This window comes from Anas platyrhynchos, chromosome 29, assembly GCF_047663525.1.
Source record: "Anas platyrhynchos isolate ZD024472 breed Pekin duck chromosome 29, IASCAAS_PekinDuck_T2T, whole genome shotgun sequence".
Lineage (NCBI taxonomy): Eukaryota > Metazoa > Chordata > Aves > Anseriformes > Anatidae > Anas > Anas platyrhynchos.
The window spans coordinates 4,071,568-4,085,929 of NC_092615.1; positions in this window are offsets into that span (position 1 = coordinate 4,071,568).

Genomic DNA, 14,362 nt, shown 5'->3' on the forward strand with positions numbered 1-14,362 from the left:
CAGCACCCTTTTCATTCTTTCTGCCCCAAATCTGGGAAGTTTTATGGTGCCAATGCCACCCATCCCCACCCAACACCACCCAACACCAACCCACTGCCTGTTACCAGCCCGCTGCCACCAGTTCCCACCCATCACAAACCAGTTGCTAACCCATCCCCACCAGTTGGCACCCATCCCCACCCATCCCCACCCGTCCTTGCTGGGGATCAGGCCCAGCACCCCGTGATGATGCTGAGCCTTGGACAGATCCTGCCCAGCGGTGGTAGGGACGTTGCCTGTCCGTGCGGGTAAAGCACTGGGGACAGGGCGCTGGGTGTTCAGTGCTCTCAGACCACAGCCCTCATTAGGCAAGTCATGCATTATTAACCACGGCTGCGATAGGAAACGCTGTGTGCACAGACCCTCTGCTCATCTCCAAGCTCTCACATTTATATTTCATGAACGCATCCCTCAGAAGCGCAGTTTTACAGCAAAAAATGAGAAATAATTCACACTCTGTGCACAGCGCCCACAGGGGTGGTGCGTGGTCCCGAGCATCCCTCTCCATCCCAGCAGGGGTAGTCAGCAGCCAGACCCCCCAGCCCCGGGCTGAATCCCTCTGCCCAGGTGCCGGATCCTGCCCACCTCAGGGCTTGTCCTGCATTTGGGGCAGGCATGAAAGCAGCTTGGTGGCACAAGCCGACAGCGTCAAGGCAGGTGCTGGGGGCCCGGCACGTTGGAGGTGCCCCCCAGGGGCTGAGATCCCGTGCACCCCACCCGAGCGCACCCACATCGTGCCTCGTTAAAACCCCAAACCCACAACCTCCCCCTGCCACAAGGTCTCGGGTCGGTTTGTTGGTGCACAGGGTCTCAGAGGGGTGGGGGTTGTTTTCATGCCCCCCTCCCAGCCGCAGCGTTCCCAACATCAGCACCCAAACGCCGGCCACCACCCGCAGGCGGTTGTCAGCTCGGGTTTGGCTCTCGCCCGGCCTGCTTTGAGGAGCCTGCCTGCTTGTTCCTTCTTGCCTCGGCCTTTTCATTAACCTGAATTAAAACGTCACGCGAGCTGACAGTGCCTGGCTCCCTCGCGGCGAGGATGTTGGGGATGATTCCCAGCCACGCATGGAGACAGCTCCGACCCCCTGCACTGCCAGGGGCTGGGGATGCTCTGGCAGAGCCCCGTGGCCCCACAAAGGCTGGGACGGCAGCTTTGTGCTCTGTTTTTTTTCCCTGTGATCTTTGTCGGCAATTCTCAGGGTAAAGGAACAACCAAATTCAATCTTTGCAGTTCACAGACAGACGTGTAACTGGATCTATTCGGTCATATCTGCACAGGGAGAAAAAAAAAATCAATTTACATCTGCAGCTCTTTTCCAATGGTCACACCATCAAAGGCAGTTTCAGTGCTGCGTGTTCTCACTCATTCAGCAAATAATCAATTTCACTGCCATATGCTCTGCTCATCGAGAAGGGAACTGCCCCTTCTTAAAGGTGTGAAAGTAAGTCATGTGTAAAATTAGCTTAGCCCTTTGCTAAGTCAGATGGGAATTACTTTCAAAGCAAAAACAACCCACACAGATTCCCAAAGGGTGGCTGCTCGGCTGCTTCCCAAACCCTGCTCTTGCGTCACAGAAGAGGGAAATGTTTTCCCAAATATCTGGGAGCAGGATGCTGAGGAGCTGCTGACGGATGGGTCAGAGAGGGAAGAGCAGTCAGTGGGGTGAGATCCTGTGTCCCCAGGCGTTGTAACAGCCAGCTCAGAAGAGAAATGCCCAGCGTGGAGAGGAAATCAGGCTGTCCCTGCCCAGCTCATGGGCTGCCAGTCCCGCACGCTTGCAGCTTGTGTTTCTTTCTGGTTTTAAGAAAAAATGAACTTCTGGGGTGGGATTTTCCACCACTCCAGGGATTTGGACATTAATTTCTAATGGGGATTAAGAATTCAAATCCCATAAGCAGCTTTTGCAGCCCCACTCTCATCTCCCCTCGCTGCAGAGACCCCCGGCCAGCCCCTGCCCCAGCATCTGAGAACCCCCTGCTCTGGTGCGCTCCTGGGCACGGTGGCATCACCACCAACACCACCCTGCTACCCCTGCCCGGGGGCTGGTGGGGACCTGCCCTGCCTGGGGTGGTGGCAGGGGGGACACACCAAAAGCCTCCAAACCCAAGGGCTCGCTGCCCAGCTCCTGCCGTGCTTCGAGCACAAAGCTGGGGCCAGAGCAGTGCAGGGTTGGGGGGCTTTTACCATCCGAGAGCAACACAGTTTTTGGCAAAAGCCCTGATGCCCCTTCAAATACCCTGGGTTCAGCTGTGCCCGATGCCTTTTTCCAACCCACAGGGCTCAGCCTTTGTCCCCGCTGCAGCCACGGGTTGCGCACCAGGAGCTTCGTGGCTGCTCCCCCCAGCAGCAGACGCTTCCCCAGGCTGAGGAGCGAGCACAATGCCTTCGCTGCGAGGAGCTCCTATAAATAGCCTGACACAATTTCCTTGCTTAATTACCAAGGATTTTTAGGCTGCTTCCTGCGATGTTTGGGGCTCCGCATGTTGCTTGGTTTCCTTGCTGCAGCATCACGGTGCCAACCCGCGGCGCAGGCAGAGGTAACGTGGTGTGAGCGGGTGGCAAGGGGCAGCTTCATGAGCCCAGCTTCAGGACCAGTGGCCCCGAGAGGAAAATCTGCCCTTCTGGTGAGGATGGAGGGACCTTTGTGCCACCCATGCCACCCACCAACTCCGTGGCTGAAGGCAGAGAGGTTGAAGATGGTCCCAGCTTGTGCAAACTCGGTCTGTCCCCACCCTGCTAGGCACTAAGGGACACCAGGGGCTCCTGTCCCTGAGGGTGTGGGGACATGGGGAAATCTGGGGCAGCCCCAAGCCTGCTGATGGCTGTGATGAGTCACAGCAAGAGGAGAGCAAGCAAATGACCAGGAGCCTCGTTAACAGCCCAGCCTCATTAGTAACCATCTCCATGGTGACAGAGCTCAGCAGGCAGGTGGGTTATGAGCCACAGTGCCGAGCTTCTCTGGTGCTCAGCAGCCCCCTGGGTTTGGGCACGGTGGGGCTGCGAGGCTGAAGGCTGCTCCTCGGGGTTCAGCGAGCCTGGCCAGGCAGCGTGGCTCACATCCCAGCCTTGGGTCTGCTGCTGGTCCCAAAGAAACCCCAAGAGACCACAGTAGCTTGGTCCTGCTCGCATGTCCTTGCCCCATCCCCTGCTCCCTGCAGCACAAGGGAGGCTCCCGCTGCTGGCACCCACCCAGCAGCATGGGCAAAGCAAAACCTGGCTCGGGGAGGGACAGCAAAATGCCTCTTCCCGTGACAGCTAGAGGGCTTGATGGAGATGGACCCCATGGGACATGCATGGCAAGTGTCAGGGGCTGCAGGCTGGGAAAGGGGCAGATTTGGGGGTCCTGAGGCCATGGCAGGGGCACCCCCTCCCTTGCCAGCAGCCTGGGTCTCTGCAGGGCCACAGGTCAGCCCCGGGTCCCCTCCCCACAGCATTTATCCGAGGCTCAGGGGCTCGGTCCGCACGCTGCGACGCTGGTGCCTGCAGTGTGTCTGCAGCTGTCCTTCCTCATCCCCCATCACCAGCAGCCGTCCGCAGGGCTCTGCCGTGCTCCTTCTGCAGGAGCTCCATGGCATTTCATAACCACGGCCACAAGCAAAGGATTTGGCAGGTCCCTCGCATGCTGCCAGGCAGCCGGTGACCGAGCACGATGTGGGGCTGGTGCAGAGCAGGGTCCCGAGAGCAGAGCTCAAGCACGCAGCCCCAGGCCAGGGAGGGATTTTCTGCACCAGCAGCCATCACGAAGCATGCCAGAATTCACATTAACACAGCAATAAACGTCTGCAAGCACCTCAAACCAGGCAAAAACCGTCCCCTGCCCACTGGGAAGAAAAGGCTGTAGCTCGCTCATTTTTTCCTCCGAAGAAAACCCAACTTCAGACAAGCAGGCGTTTGGAAAGCACGCATTTCCCAAAGGTGTTTATCGAACATAAAGGGCTCAGCGCAGCACAGTTAATGCCATGCACAGGCTTTGGAGAGCAGCAGTTGCTCCTTTCAGAGCAGGCACATGCGTGAACGTGCCGCGAGATCGGGGCCTGCCACGGCGTGCTTGGGGCATTGCTGCTGAGCCAGCGCCGGGAACAGAAACACCTCGGGAGCCAAATCTGGGGGTCTGAGGCCATTGCCTCAGCAGCCAAAAAATCCAGGCCCATTGGGTTCTGCCTTCCAGATGTTCGTGGCTCTGCTTCACGCTGTCCTGGGCCAACCAAGCTCCCTGAAAACAGGGAACATACGGAGAGAAGAAATGCAGGAGAGATCAGCTGTCTGCGGCTTGTTCAAGCTGCCAGCCCTGTTTCTGAGCAAGGAAAGCAGCGACTTGGGGAGTTTTGGCAACGCTGCCCGTGGCACAGCAGGGACCCATGTGGGAAGTTCTTGGCTTGGCTGGGGGAGATGAAAGTCAGGGCAAAACTGCACGTAGCTGGGGTGGCAGCAAGGGGCTGTGCTCAGAGCAGCCTGAGCTGCCTGGGACCTTCCAGGGGGCAGCCCCCCTCCTTCTGGCTCCAGCACCTTTCACTTTCCTTCCAGCGCTGTTTATGGACCAATTCTTTCGGTTCTGAGAGAGACCCGTCTCTGGCAGGCATCATGAAAGGGGGGCAAACAGGGGCACGGCTGGGGGACCCCCTGCCCCACTTCTTTGGGACAAGCAGCCCAAAGCAAGACACCTGGGATACAGCGGCGGTGGAAAAAAGCCCGATATATTAATGGAAAGCCCAAGGTAGAAAATGTTAAAATGAAGCCTGAACTTGTGAGAAACAGCCCCAATTACCCGGGAACCAGGCCCTGGGTGAGAAGTTGGGCAGGGGGCTGAGCTCCCACCCGGCGCAGCAACGCCTGGCTCCGGCGGAGCAGGGGATGCTGCTGAGGTTTTGCAAGCTCAAGGAAAACAGCAGGGCTGGGTCCAGCCCCAGCAAACCAGGCTGGCTGCAGGGTGCTGTGGGGTCAGCAGGCAGGGCAGGAGGCCGCTGTTCCACAGGACAGCTGGATAATTCACTCGTTATCACCGTTTTTATCTCAGTGTTATCTCAATATTATCTTATTGTCCTGGTGCAGCCACTGGCACCGGGCTCATGTGCGACCCGTTTGATGGCCTGGAAAAGGGGAGAGGTTTGGGGCTTTTAGCTGGAGGGTCTCTGGGTCTCCAACAGAGCAGGCAGGAGCAGTGCCAGGGCCTCGGAGCGATTCCAAATGGTGGGAGGGGACAGGGACACGTGTGGCTCGGTCTATGGCCGGGGCCATCCCTCTCCGTGCAAACACACATCGATCGTGCTCTGCCCAGCACCAAACCTGCACTAACCCCAAGGCCAAGGCTCCTGTGCCAGTGCCCAGCACCAGAATCCAGCACTGAGAGCAGTGGGAGTCACCAGGAGCTGGACCAGAACCCAGCACCAACACCCCGTGCCCAGTACCAGGACCTACACCCAAAGCTGATTCCCAGTACCGCCACCAATGCTTAGTACCAGTCCCCAACACCAAATCCACGTAACGCTATCAGTGCCCAGTATGAGTATCCCATGCCCAGTGCCAGTGTGAATACCCCATGCCCAGTACCAGTGCCCATCTCCAGTATCCAGCACCCATACCCCATACCCAGCACCATATCCCATTCCCAGGGCCAGTACCAGTACCCCTCACCCAGTACCAGGACCAAGGCCAAACACTGATCCCCAGTATCCCCCAGTACCTTCCCAGCTCCTCAATCCCTGGCCATGGAAGAGGGGTTGCTAAAATCTATGATGCAGGAAAAGGGGCTGGGGGTGGCACGAGCCCCCAGCGGGCTGGGGCTGGGCTGCAGCATCCTCCTGGACGTGGCCTTGTCAGCAAAGAGCCACGAGGCATGCGGCTCCCCCAGGCCCCCCCTGCCTCCTGGGTGCACCCTGGGCCCGGCAGTGCCAGCGGAGAGCAGCTCACGCAGTGACCCCCCTTGCAGGCACTCGTACTGCTGCCTTTGGAGCTTTATGAATATTGTAGCAAAGCCGTTCCTTCCAGCTCTGCTCCCTTCCAGGGAGCCCCAAACCTTCTGTGCATTCGTTTCCACCTCACTATCCCTCTCAATTATTTAAGCTCGCCTTCCCGAAAGCGGAGTCCTTCCATTATCGCTCCTTCCTGTGGCGTGGCTGGAATTTGGGGACTTGCAGATCTGCTCGATTTCCTCGCGCTCGTACAGCATGGCAAGGCTTCCTGCTGCCCTCCCGCAGCGCTCCCCTCCAGCCTGGCCATGGACCACTTGTTAGAGCCTTTGCCCACCAAAAAAAACAGCCCCCTTTAGAGTTTTGCATCAAGGCGAAGCTCAGAGGCAAGGTACCCATTACTGCACACAGTCCATCCAGAGAGAGTCGTGGTGACAAAGACATGGGGAGAGGTTTTGTGACCAGAAGTGACGTTCAAGTCACCAAGACCTCGCAGTTCAAGCAGCCCTTTGGTGCTTTTTACTCATGTATTTCCTAAAAAAAAAGCTTTGATTGCATTCCCTGTGCAGGGCCAGCCAGCCCCATGCCATGGTTGTAGGGTCTCAGCTCACAGTCCCAGAGTATGACAAGAGGCGTGTGGGCACGGGTGGCTGCGGGCAGCACTACGGGCCCTTGGAGCACTCAGCTGAACCAGAAAAATCGCTCATTGTGGTGCCAGCCAACACTGGAAGTGTTAGGGGTCACTGTTAGGGGTCACTGGGGGGTGGATCCGACATCCTCCCCGAAATGGCACACCCCCAACCACCTTTTAACTAGAAGGCAAGAGTGGTAAACAGAGCTCCTCAAATACTTAAAATTTTAAATTTTAAAACCCTGGGACAAGAGGCTCAGCAGTCCCAGGGGTTTCATTAACATCTTCTCCCCTACTTCTGAAGAGGCAGCTGTTTTAGCAGGGGCACGCGTGCCCTCCCGCTGGCACAGCTCCTCGCAGCCCGGGCTGTGAGCAGCACAGCCAGGCCATTTGCTGGAACAAAAAGCCCTCATTTTATGCTTTTTTCCCCATCCTGGTGCTGTTTATAAGTTATTCCCTGGTTAACTCATACTCACTACCTGCCTCTCGATTTGGCTCACCCTCTCCAAAGCCCCATGGGAGGTTTGGCTGGGAGGAAGGGCTGGGGGAGACCCTGCTCTGAGCAGCTCCTGCTGCAGCCAGTGCCAGGGGGGACACCACAAAGTGCCACCACAGCACTGCTTATCTGTGACCCAGCTGGGGCTGACAATGATGTGTGACACCGGCCACGGCAGCTCTGTCCCCTCCCAGCCACCCCGTTTGCCCCGTGGCCGGTCCCCAGCAGTGGGACCCTGCGCAAGCTGCAGCCCCTGGTGCGTCACTGCCTGAATTAATCATCAGCCTCGCTCCATGCCGGGCTCCTTACTTAGAGAGATTTTTGCACATTAAAAATTAACGGCTCTAAATGATTGATGGCCGAGAAGCCCCACGCGCTGCGGCAGAGCTTTCCTGAAGGGCTGTCACGCAGCCCTGTCCCCAGCCATCCCCTCCACTGCTTCAGGCACCATCTGGGGGAAGCAAACCGGCACGGCAGCAGCCCCCCAAAAAAGCGAGCACTGGATATATAAAGATGCCATCCATCTGCCGGGGATGCTGTTTTAGTGTTCTAGCTGGTGGGAGGTAGCTGAGCGTCTTCAGGGCTCAGCCAGGACGGTGGCAGCCCCCCCCACCAGAAGGGAGGCTCTGCGCCTGCACAGGTACTGGAGGTGTTGGCTTGTGCAGTGCAGAGCAGTGCAGCAGGGCTGGGAGATGCAATTTGGGACCTTCTGCTCCTTCTCTCCCTCGTCTCCACCTCTCCACATTGCCCCCTGCTGTGGGCAGGCAGCTGGGAGCAGCCGTTGAGGGGATGCCTAAGTCAGGGTGGGGGACAAAGGGCTTCTTGGCACTGGCCCAGGCTGTGTGGCCTCTTGTCCCTCCTGTCACTGTCCCACCGCCTGTGAAGAGGTCCTGCCCTCACCTCCCAGTAGGGCCCGACTGCCTCCCACAGCCCCCCCTGGCACCCACCCCACCCGCTGAACCCTGCACCCACCCTGGGCACCCACCTCGATACCCATTGCTAACACCTGCTTCAGGCACCCATCCCGCACCCCCCCTCCTGCTCAGCCACCCCATCCCCAGCATCCAGCACCCCACCCACCCCAAACACCCACCCTGTGCCCCCTACTTCCTTCACCCAAACCCACTCACCCACCCCAGACACCCACCCTCAACTCCCCGTGCACTTCCAGCACCCATCCAAGGCACCCCTGAGCCCAGCTCCTGCACCCACCCCACCCCCACCTCCATCCCCAGGTATACCCCAGCTTCGGGCTCTCACTTCCAGCTCCCAACCCTCTCACCCACTCCCAGCACCCATTCCAGATACTCCCCAAACACATCCCCAGCACCCACCCCTTGCACTCCCTTCCAGCACCCACCCCATGCACCCTCCCCCTACCTGCACACCCAACATCCATCTCATGCACCCACCTGCAGCACCCACTCCATGCACGCACCCCAGGCACTCACTTCCAGCACCCAACCCTCTCACCCACCCTCAGCACCCATTCCAGGCACCCCCCCAAAACCATCCCCAGCACCCACCCCATGCGCCCACCCCATGTATGCGCCCCCAGCATCCCTCCCATGCACCCACTCCCCATGCACCCCTCCCATGCACCCACCCCAGCACCCATCCAACCCACGTATGCACCCCCAGAACCCCTCCCATGCACCGACCCACCCCATGTATGCACCCCCAGCACCCCCCGTGCACCCGCCTCAGCACCCACCCACCCAATATATGCACCCCCAGCACTCCCCCCATGCACCCACTCACCCCATGCACCTGCCTCCAGCACCCACCCCATGCACCCACCCACTCCATGTGCGCACCCCCATGCACCCACCCCAGCACCCACCCCATGCACACGCCCCCCATGCACCCCCCACCCCCAGCACCCCCCCAGCGCCCTCCCCGCTCCCCGCAGCCTCTCCCCGGCCCGGCGCTGCCCCCTCCCGGCCGCTCCCGGCCCTGCCCGGAGCCCCGCGGGGCCGGAGCCGCAGCCTGGTGGGAATCAATAAAAAGGTTGGAAAAAGCCTCCGAGGTCACCCAACCCACCCTGCCACCGACACCACCCACAAAACCACGTCCCTAAGCGCCACGTCCGACCTTTTTGGAGCAGCGGGTGCAGGGTCACCAGCACCCCACAGCCCCGGCACCCCACAGTCCCAGTACCCCCCAGTCCCGGCACCCCATAGCCCCAGCACCCCCCATCCCACTCTCACCAGCCCAGCCCGATGTGTCCCACCCTGGCCACCTCCTCGCAAAGACCCCAGCCCCAGCAACACCCTTGCAGCCCAAGCCCTGCAGGACCCTGCTCTCAAACCTCCCCTTCCCCTTTTTTTCTTTCCCCACCATCCAGCGAGCCCAATGCCTCCCAACCCAGCCCTGAGCCCAGCTCCGCTGCCACGTCCCCTTCCCTGATCCCTCCTGCTCCCACCTCTGCTCCCTGTGAGGTGGAGGTGAGAGGGTGGGCACCCTGGGGCTGTGCCCATGCCCTGTGAGGTTCCTGAAACCTCGAAGTGACAGTGATTTTGGGGACCGTTTCTCAGCTTTCGGCTCCTCCAGCTCACAGGTGCCCATCTGCCCCCAGCCGTGTGCCCGTGCCCGGAGCCCCCACAGCCCGTCCACAGCCCATCCTGCTCCACAAGGGAGGAGGGATGTGGGTCCTGCACACCCAGCTGTCCCCTTGTTCCTGCGGGGCTGTCCCCTGTCCCTGCACTGCTCAGGAGGTCCCAACCCCACCAAGAATCACCTGCAGGAAAACCTGTGGTGACTCGGCTGCTGCCAGCACCTCTCCACTTGCTGGCAAAAGAAAAGAAAAACAAAAAAAGCAGCTGGGTGCCAGCACTGGGGCTGATTCCCAGGGGCAGCACCCCAGCCACGCACATCCCTCCTGGTGTCACCCATTCCCGTCTGGCCAACGGGAACCTCCTGGAGATGGTGGCGATGGTGAAGGGGAACCCACTTCTGCCCAGCAGATGTGGGTTGAAGGTGGGGATTTAGAGAGCAGAAAGCAAACGGCTGAGGTGCTCCCGGGAGGAGGACGCGGGCTCCAGCACAGCCCACGGAGGGGAAGCAGTGAGAAGCCCCAGAGTGTTGGCTCCGCTCCGCCGTGGCGGACTCAATGGCCCGATTGTGCGCCAGGAACAGATGCACCGCTCCAGGCAGCCGCACAGAAAGGCTTTTTGCTGCCCTCAATGGCAGAGCTGTGCGGTCCCGCAGGGAAGGTCCCGCTCGCTGCCCCGGCCCTCGCCAGATGCCTGGCGGTCGGGGACCCGCCAGCAGCGGGGCGCGGGGCGCAAAGGGTGCTCTGTGTGTGAGCGCTGCTGGAAATGTCAAAAGCAAGGCGGGTGCCGCGAGCCCCAGGGCTCTGCGAGGCCACGGCGTGCGGGGGGAAGTGGGGCTGGGACAGGGGTGATGGGGAGCTGGAAACGGCTGGAAATAATTCCCAGTGCAGAGACTGAGAGACGTCTTTGTCAGTGGTGGTGGTGGAGCAGAAGGGCATCCGCTGGGAAGGATGTTCCCTTTGCCCCAGGGATGCTTTCCTGGGTGTTAAAGGCCAGAGAGCCAAGAAGAAGAAGCTTTTGGGGGCTGTTTTGTCCTCCCGGTGCACACCCATCCGGATCCTGCTCTGCAGGGTGAAGGGAAACATGCGGGTACGGCTCAACCTGTGTCACCTGCCCCGGCTGAGGTGGGGACACCAATGTCCCCCTGCAGGGCAGCATCTTCCCTTCCTGCTCACCACATGCACAAGCCATGTGAGAGAGACACAAGCCACGCACAAGCAAGACAGGAGGGCAGCAAGACAACAGCTTGGCCCTCTCCTTGTGGGTGCTGCTGCTCTGAGCACCCTGGGGCTCCTGCTCCTTGCTGGCAGCACCTACCTGCTGCCAGCCCTGCCGAGATGGGGGGCAAGGACGGCCACTGTCCCCAGGCTGGAGACAGGGAGCTGCCACAGGGAGGTCAGCAGGAAAGCCAGGAGACAGAGCAAACAGGTATGGAGGTACAACCTAGAGGCTCCAGAAGAAATAAAATAAAATAAAATAAAATAAAATAAAATAAAATAAAATAAAATAAAATAAAATAAAATAAAATAAAATAAAATAAAATAAAATAAAATAAAATATTTAAAGATCAGTTTTTAAGGAGTGCTGCGTTTAAGCGACTGGCACAACTTTTCAAAGCAGCTCCGGCTGCAGATCCTACATGCACAGCCCGACCTGAGTGCCCAGAAAGCCCTGGCCCAGGAAGCACCCCGCTCCCCCGACTGCTGGGGTGCATTTAGGGCTGTGCAGCATCAGGAAGGTGCCAGCCACTGGGGCCAGTCCCTGCGGTGCTGTCAGTGGAGCTGGCCTCTGGCCAAAGCAAATCCCAGCCGCAGAAAATCTGCACAACACTTTCCTCAGCCCTGATAAGGCTGGGCTGGAAACAGACACAAGAAAAAAGCCGCCCCGGCCATCCCCCACACCAGGAGTGCTAAATATTGTCCGAGATAAAAGCCTGCAGCCGCTGTGCCACACAGGCAAGGAACATCACCTGCAGGCGGCCAGATCAGAGGGGACACAGGAGAGGGGACGCAGGGACAAGGGGACCCTGCACCTGGGGATGGGAGGGCGCACAGGGTAACGGGGTGGGACGTGGGAGGGGGTGACATGGAGCAGGAGGTGCACAGACAGCGGGTGACATTGCACGTGGCCTGTCCTTCAAGCATCCGCCACGGTGGCACTAAATCAGGCTGGAGGGTGTCCCCGAGGAGGTGACAGGGAAGTGGAGACGTCGGTGCGTGAGATGATAAATGGGGACTGACACCGCGGCTGGGTGCAGCTTCCCCTCCACCATCAGCCCCCTCCCTGCCAGCGGTGGGCCCGGGGTGGGCGTCCTGCAGCCCCCAACCAAATGCCCCCCACCCTCCAGGTGTCCCCAGGCAGCCCCCCCAGTAGCTGTGGAGGCTGCTCCGGCTCCGTTTTTGGGCTGTTTGTTTTGCTCTGCTGCTTCTACAATGTCCCAGGGAGGAAGGATCCGAGCAGAGATGCAAGGAGAGGAAATCGGCTTCCTGCCTGCTCGCAGACCTGCAGGCAGAAAACAAGGACATCCTGCCACGGCCAGCGGGACGGCCGAGCCTCCTGGCAGGGCGGCGTGCTGGGCTGGTTTATTTACGCTGGTTTATTTAGGCGTTCACCTCGCTTTCCTACGGAGGAAGCAGCAGCCAGCCCTGCTCCAGGGGTCCCCGGGGGTCCCGCTCCGGGTGCGGCCAGGCGAGCCCATTTGGGGGGCCACACAAGGGGCAACGGAGCTGGGAACGGGGCTCGGGCAGGCGCAGCGGAGCTGGAGCAAGCAGAGATTAACTCAGTCTGCCAGGAAATGGCTCAAACGCAGCCGAGTGGCTGCTTTTCCAGGTGCTCCCTGAGCATGCACGGCTCTCCCTGCCCCGGGCCGGCACTGGCAGCAGCCCCCAGCACGGCCAGGAGGGCTTTGGGAGCTGCTGCCCCGGATGGGACAGAGCCGTGGAAGCCTGGCCGAGCTCTGCAGGTTTCTGTTACACCGACCCTGCTTGGTTTCTGTGCTAAGTCCTAGGGATGTGCACTCAGCCTGTCCTGGCAGTTTGCAGCGATTTCCAGGTCCTGGTTGTGGTCTGCGACAGAGAAACGCCCCATCACGCTGCTGCGCATCGCAACGCATGCACACGTGTGTGCATCCCCCAACTGACCCCAGGGACTGGGAGCATCGGGGTTGTCCTGATAGGGAAACCGAGGCATGGGCACATGTACAGCCACAGCCAGGGCTGGCGGGGAGCAGAGGATGGGGGTTCACAAGGAAAAGCCATTTTCTGAGGCCCTCTTTTGGGGCCTCAGAAAAAAAAAAAAAAAAAAAAAAAAAAAAAAAAAAAAATTCAATTCTTTTATTTAAATTTAAATTCTTAAATTCTTTAAGAAATATATTTTTTTATTTAAATTTAAATTCTTTTTTTAAAAAAATCTTTTTTAAATGTTTTTGTTGAACTGAAGACTCATCGGGTCATGGAGCTTCTTGCTCAGATGGCTGCTTCTGGGAGGCCCAGGGCTGCTCTCCCCGGCCAGTGCCAAGGTTTGGGACTGGAAGAGCCGTGCAGGACCCTGCCACGATGCCATGAAACTCTGCAGAGCCTCAGACAGCTCAGCTGCCACATTCCAGTCTCATAACATTTTGTTGTTGTTTTGTTTTGTTTTTTTGTTGTTTTTTCTTTTGGCAAAACTGCCCTTGTAACAGCAACAAAAGCCCAGCCAGCCCTCCTTGCAGTGCCGTGGCTGTGGCTTTACCCCCACGAGGCCCAGCCGGGGAAGCCAGCAGCGCCCTTTGCCTCCAAGCACGGGTTCGGATGCTGCTGCCCGGGGCCAGCAGCCCAGCCAGGCGGGTGCCACCACTCGGACCGGTCCTGGCTCAGGCTGCCACAGCCCCGAGGGGAAGCCTGCAGGAAAACCTCCTCCATCTGACTGCCCAGACCCAGCACTTTCCCCGTGCCGCCTCCCAGAAGCATTTGTGATTTGTGGTTAAAGCCGTGGCCGGCCCTTGGGACGTCTCTGTCTGCGTTCTTGCATTGGAGCTCTGCATAAACCACAAATGTTAGAAACAAGCACCATCCCTCGGGGCTGACTGCCCTTGGACACCAGAGCTCAAAGCCAGGAGCTCGCACTGACAGCGGAGGGCATCTTGGGCAAAGGCTGCTCTTGAGTTTTGTCCTCAAAATGTCTTTGAGCTACCACAGCTCTGCGCTCCAGCAACAAATTCGGGCAGCCCAGGTCTTCATGCCCTGTGAGACCATGGGGCTGTAAGAGGCCTTCCTGCTCTTCTCACAGCTCTGCTGGGGTGGCACCAGCTCACAAGGCTTGGAGAAGCAGGAAGACCTCGCTTTCCCAATCTCTTTTTTCCACAACTTTCCCTCTTTTTTTTTTTTTTTTTTTTTTTTTTTCTTGTTATATTCGCAAGGAGGAAACAAGAAAAGTTTAGCGATGGGTGAAATTCTTGACAGATGTCCAAGAGCAGGAGCAAGGGACCTGGACACGGAGCCGTGCAGCCAGGGGGTGGGCGCTGGCTGGTTTTGACTCATTGCTGGGTTTCACCTTCCCAGATCTTGATGGAGAAGGAAAGCTGCAGGGGGACGGAGGACCTAATGATTTCTTTGTTGAGCAGTCACTGAATCATCAGGAGCGGTGCTATTTTAGACCTGCTTTGGGTACAGAATGAGGGCATGAAATCACGCAGCTCATTACCACAGGATGCCGGAGAGGCCAAGTATGTAAATGGACTGGAGAGGGCTGGTGTCTGTC